At 42.9% G+C, this 6,000-nt stretch overlaps 1 protein-coding gene across 4 annotated transcripts in view; it reads left to right on the top strand.

Moving 5' to 3' along the window:
* Positions 1 to 3,618: 3,618 nt before the first annotated feature.
* The window catches only part of DAAM2 (dishevelled associated activator of morphogenesis 2), a 278,539-nt gene continuing 276,157 nt past the window's right edge, over positions 3,619 to 6,000 (top strand). For all 4 annotated transcript variants that reach the window (XM_050948442.1, XM_050948443.1, XM_050948438.1 and 1 more), the window contains exon 1: positions 3,619 to 3,732. The gene's annotated coding sequence lies outside the window, so the exon portion shown is untranslated. The remainder of the gene's footprint in view (positions 3,733 to 6,000) is intronic.

Genomic DNA, 6,000 nt, shown 5'->3' with positions numbered 1-6,000 from the left:
GGGTCATAGTAGTGGTCTGAAAGCTGGAATCTTTTATTTTTAGGATACCCGTTGAATCCAGCCTAGATTTATAGGATCTGATAGGCTTTACTTTCTAAGTTTGCAACCTATGTGAACTGAAAGTCCTCTCAGTCCAGTTCCGTATGAGTAGGTGCCTATGTAATAACTAGCAAACTCAACAAAGATAGACTGGGGATAGACTGGATCCCAGAGACCAAACTTGTATTCCTAGAGGTGGTCCTTTCAGGATGGAGTTGAGGTGCATCAGTGGTGCAGTGTGTTGCAACTAGTGACACTGCCCTGGCCAATGCTTTTCCTTTTCTCTGGATAAATAGAGGATTTTGATCTCTAGGTTTTTCCATTCCGCATCAAAATCACTTTTAAAAAAAGGAAATGATATTTGCAACAAGATCATGTACAAATGGTTGCACTCATTAATGTATCATTTTCTTCTGATTTTCAAGATTTCCATCTTTCCCCCTGCTCCGGACCAGACCTTAGTGAGGTCTTAGAAATTAATCTGAGGGACAGCATGAGTCACTGTACACAGCTCTCTCATTTCCAGCACACAACAGCAGCTTTCATTTGGTTTTTAACACGGTGAATTGGTTCAGGGCAGGCCATTGGAAAGCAAGACTCCTCCTAGGGATGTGCTTGTGAGAGCTGTCAGAGAATCCTTGAAATATACAGTAAAATCCATAGTTCCCTGCAGAGAGGCTGTGCTGCAGGCTTCAGAGGCCCTGTCTGATTCCCAGGAGGCAGCAAGTGAGCTCCAGGCTTAGCTCTCCTGCAGATGCACAAGCTGGAGTGAGGCAGCAGGGCTGGGGACTGAAGAGCCAAACTGACACTTAGAATAAACCTAGAGAACCCTACAAAACTGACATTCTGGGGGTCAGAGGGAGAGAGGCTTCTGAGGAAGTTCCAGTTGTTAGAGAGCTGGATTGTATAGTGTAAACTGAACTCTTTCTATTCAAATGAAAACCTTTTTGGTTCTTTAGCCCAGTGGTTCTCAACCAAGGGTACACATACCCCTGGGGGTATACAGATGTCTTCCAGGGGTACATCAACTCATCTAGATATTTGCCTAGTTCTACAACAGGCTACGTAAAAAGCACTAGCGAAGTCAGTACAAACTACAATTTCATACACACAATGACGTGTGTATGCTGCTCTATATACTATTCAATGAAATGTAAGTACAATATTTATATTCCAATTTAAATTTATTTTATGATTATATGGTAACAATGAGAAAGTAGGCATTTTTTCAGTAATAGAGTGCTGTGACACTTTTGTAATTTTATGTCTAATTTGTAAGTAGGTAGTTTTTAAGTGAGGTGAAACGTGGGGATATGCAAGACAAATCAGACTCCTGAAAGGGGTACAGTAGTCTGGAAAGGTTGAGAGCCACTGCTTTAGCCCTAAACAGGAAAGTCTGGCCAAAAGCATTTTCTTTTTGCTGGGCCTGCAGGATTCACAGAATCTCACTGAAACAGGTGGTAGAAGTCTCTTTCTGAGTGCCTAGCACTTGTCTTCTGCATTTTCTCTCAAGGCATGTGGTTGTGAGAGTAACATTTCAGTGTATTAGGCTAATTCATATTATGAAATTATGAGAAAGGGCTTGATCCAAAATACACTGATGTTAATTGATACTTACTGGCTTTGGTTCAGGCCCAACATTTAATGGTGGTGGCAGAGCAGAGAGGTAATAAGGGATTATGAAATTTACCCGCACAAAGGACCAGTCTGTAAATTTGCACCTTCAGCAATTTATACTAGCAAAAACCTAGCTTCGCACCTGCAAACAGCACTTGCACATCCAAAACTAGTAGTAAGACATCAGCCTCTTGGCTTTGCCTGAGCAAGTGCTGTTTACACATGAAGATTTGCAGGGATGTGCATACAAATAACTGTGCATGGAAAAATAACAGGCACTAATTTGTGAGCTGTTTGAACAATGTTCTATGTAGAGGTAAAGTACATTGGGATCCTTTGAGATGAAAAGCACTATAAGAAGTAAGAATGGTATTTACACCCCTTCTGACACAGCACCCTTACCTCTGATCTATTTAACCTCATCTACCTGGGCTTTTATACTGTGCCCATAACTATATCTGGGGCTGAGGTAGATTAGTCTATAACTCATTGTAATATTTCTTTCTGAGTAATAATCTCTGCATTGTTGCTTCTGAATTTACTGGCTCTACATTTATTTTAAGAAGCGAGCACCACTGCTTTTGTGGAATATCCTCTCTTCTCCCCGCCACTCCCCCGGCACACTCATAACCACCTCCCTCCCTGTGAACGCCGCAAAGACAAGTTTTGTCCTGGGATTCTGGTTTTGTTCTGGTCTGAAATGGGGAAGGAAAACCTGCTTCATGGCTGGTTGACGCAACATCCCACATGGAACTAGGAAGCACAGAGGGAGTTTGAAAATTTTGAATCTCTCAGTATGTATGGGAGCTCACTTTCAATCTGGAGTCTTACACAGGCACACTTAGTGGGTTTGGACAAATTTGGGCCTCAGTTTCCTCATCTGTACAACAGGGCTAATGATACTTACTGACCTCACAGCACGGATCTGAGGATTAATTAGTTAATGTCTATATAGTGCTTTAAGGTTCTGGGGCCAAATTCATCCTTGGTGTAACTCCATTTACCTCAATAGGATTACATCGGGAGTATATTTAGATCTTCAAGTCCAATTGTATATTAATACTTCTTCTTAAGAGCAGATTGGTTCTAATTCTTTTGCTTCTTTATATAGCCTCGTATGTATACACCCTGCACAGCAGGTAAACTGTGCCACACTGTGTGATATGTGAGCTGTGCTGAAGAAATACCAGGTCCCTGCTTCAAAAAGAGAGCTCTGCCTAGGTAAAATACAATACAGAGCAAACGCAGAGTGAGGGATTGTCACTTGCACTAGAACGTTCTGTGGGATGTGGGGTTTCAGCCATATTCTGAAGGAAGACAGAGAGTGAGCTGAGCATACATTCATGAGGAGGCTTTTCCAGACATAAGGGGCAGACAGTTGGAAGGGGTTGTGGGAAAGGCAAAAGGAACAGTCTGGGAGAAGCTTGGGAAGGACTGATTCATTCATCCCTAACTTAAATCCTGTCACAGGCAGGCGTGAAGCAGCAGAGGGATAGTCCGGTGGCATAGGGTGTGGTATATGAAAGAAGCCCTCTTTGCCAAATGCAACAGGCCCATATAGCATCTGTGGATTGCACACTGCAATTGAGGCACCCTCAGAAAAACCACTATTGCAAATGGGGCCCTGTATGGAAGATTTTTGCCTCCTCGACCTGGATATATTTACAGAAGGCAGAAGGGGGCAAGAGTTTTCTTTTGCCAGAGTCTGAAACAGTTGCCTTCATTGTCTGCCTCCTACTGTTCTACCCCTCCACCCCCCACATCTATACCCCTTCCGACTCCCACCCTCCCCTTTGGAGGTTTTCCATCTAAGTGTGAAAACTAGAAATTCCAGAGAACTGCAATCCAAATGCTACCTAGAGAAACTTTAAACTATTCATGCCATAAATATCTCTTAGAGGCTGTCTGACGTCAGAGGCTTCGGAGAGGGAGGCTGGTCTGAAAGTGAAAACAGCAGCAGTTCCAAGCCGAGTACAGTACTGTGCTGAGAGCTAAAGGAGAAGGACAAACACTGCTCCGTGTGGATTATAAGACTGCAGAAAGGGGGGAACTGCGCAGAGACATGGGGACTACAATGTAAGTGCGGCTGCTGCAGCACCTCTTCTAATTTCTTTATGAAAAAAGCTCAGGCAAGCTCTGCTTCCCTTTCTTTTCTAAAACAATCTGGAGACAGTTTGAGAACTCAGATGATTCAGGTTTGGCTGTTTGTTTCTCTCAAGTGTACACACAGGCTGACAGCGTTCACGCTGCATGTGTTCATGTGAGAGAGAGATTTTTGGAAAGCTACCAAATGAATTGGGGATTGAAATGTTCTGGTAGCAGGACAGTTAAACCCCAAATAAACACCAGACAAGATACAGCTTTGTTCAGATTTTCACACTGTGTAATTTATTTTTAACCCTTGCATTTCTAACACTCAGCAGTGAGAGATTCCTCTTTCAGTGTCAGAAGCAAAGCAGTTTCCTGGATCCGTGATAGTGGATGGAGAAGTTCTGTCCAATCCTGTTTGTCAGGCTTCTTGGGGGAGCTGAAACTTAAATGCTTATTAGATAACACTTATGAAGTCCTGAATACTAAGCACCTCAGTGCTGTATAACCTTGGCTCTCTGGGGGAGTTTGGTAATTATACAGAAGGAAGAAATTGAAAACTAGAAATTGAAAAGAAATCAGAAAACTAACTGTGCCCTTTCCTGGGGCATCCCTGAGGAAGGCAGCTACTGCAGCAAGGAAAGACTCACTGTAGAAAGGAGAGGAAGCAGGTGTGTCCCAAGGGATAACAGTTTAAGGGATTGACCGCATAGACTGAATTCCAGTGAAAACAGTTTTTTCTACCTTTATAACCCAAAGAATTCTCAAGCAATTTGTGAAGCCCTCTCTATTAGAAAAAAGGCATCTTCACTGTAGGACAAAGATTTTATGTACTTATTTTTAACAAAAATTGAAGAACATGCTGTACTCACTGTTGTTAGTGTAATTAAATTAGCCACTTCTGTATATACATAGATTCACTCACAAAATTCTCCATCTGTGGCATGAATAGCTGTTCTGAACAGACCTGGACACTGCCAACTCCAGACTGAGTAGTTCAATGTGCTCTCCTCTGCTTAGATTATGCCTTCTTTTTAACCAGACCCATGACGCTTTGAAGTGAATAAAGGGTTTTAGATTTCCTTGCCCGGACAGACAGGAGAGTTTGGTACATACATGTTTGGTGACACTGACCTCATTACAAGAGATTTGAAAAAGACAAACTCCTTTCCAACTGAGAGGGAGTTTGATCAGTGCAGGTGTTGTATGGAAAGGCAATGCTGTTTAATGACTTGGGATGAGTAGCAGAAGCAGTGTGAATTGTACCATGTCAGCGATGTCAGAAATTGGCTTCAACAAACAGGCAACCACAAAAAAGGCTTTTTCAAGTCAGTGCTAACTGGGCTGCTGTTTCTGTAATGCAATAAGTCTGCAAATACATTTCTTCTTTTGGGTGGGAGAGTGGGTGAGGGCGAGGATAGAATTGGATGAGGAGAAGCTGAAAAAAATGTCTTTTGGCTCTTTTAAGCTAAATCAGGTAGATCCAAGTTTCTGTATGTAGAATAGCTGCAGCAATCTCCCTCTGTGCTTGAGTGGGTGGTGTAATGCCTCCACCGGCTAGTGAAATGGGGCCCTGTTTCATTGGACAGATGTTCAAGGGCTAATCCAACTGAGCTATGCCATGCCATGCAATACAAGTTTGCCTGAGCTGAAGGAAATTAAATTGTATTGAAAAAAACCCCACAATTTTGCGTGTGCTGAGGGCCAAATCCTTCTGTCATTTACCCTGGTGTAAATCTGGAGTTAAATCTAGTGACTTCTAATGAGCTCTGGGTTTATGCTGGCGTAGCGCAGCAGCATTCAACCTTCCCTATTTATTTTTCATTGGGTTTTATTTCCAGTAACTAGGCAGCTGCTTTTCCAAGAAGCATTTCTTCACAACAGCCTAATTGCACTGGCTGACTGGCAACATGAAGAAAAACCCTTTAAAAAGGGTTTTACAAGTTGTTAGAGTCTGAAAATGTTTTCTCCAGTAAACACTGACACAATTAATGAGGGTAACAATGACTAGACAGACAATTTCAGGTGGCTCAGCAGTGACTCAGGCTGGCACTGAAGTACTTCTGTACCATACTGGGCTGCTGGAGCTGGAACTGGCAGGGGATGTAGGAGAGAACTTCACATCCAAGAACTAGAGGGGGAGAGCTGATCATGTCTCTTTTCTTTCCATACACCCCTGCCTGAGCAGCTGGCCTGCGAGCAACTCTCCCTGTAGAGGTTTGAAAGCTTGGAAGAGGCTAGAGGGAAAAGAGATCG

The sequence above is a fragment of the Gopherus flavomarginatus genome, chromosome 4, assembly GCF_025201925.1.
Source record: "Gopherus flavomarginatus isolate rGopFla2 chromosome 4, rGopFla2.mat.asm, whole genome shotgun sequence".
Lineage (NCBI taxonomy): Eukaryota > Metazoa > Chordata > Testudines > Testudinidae > Gopherus > Gopherus flavomarginatus.
Note: the sequence above shows the minus strand (reverse complement) of the source record. Positions and strands in the feature narration are given on the sequence as shown.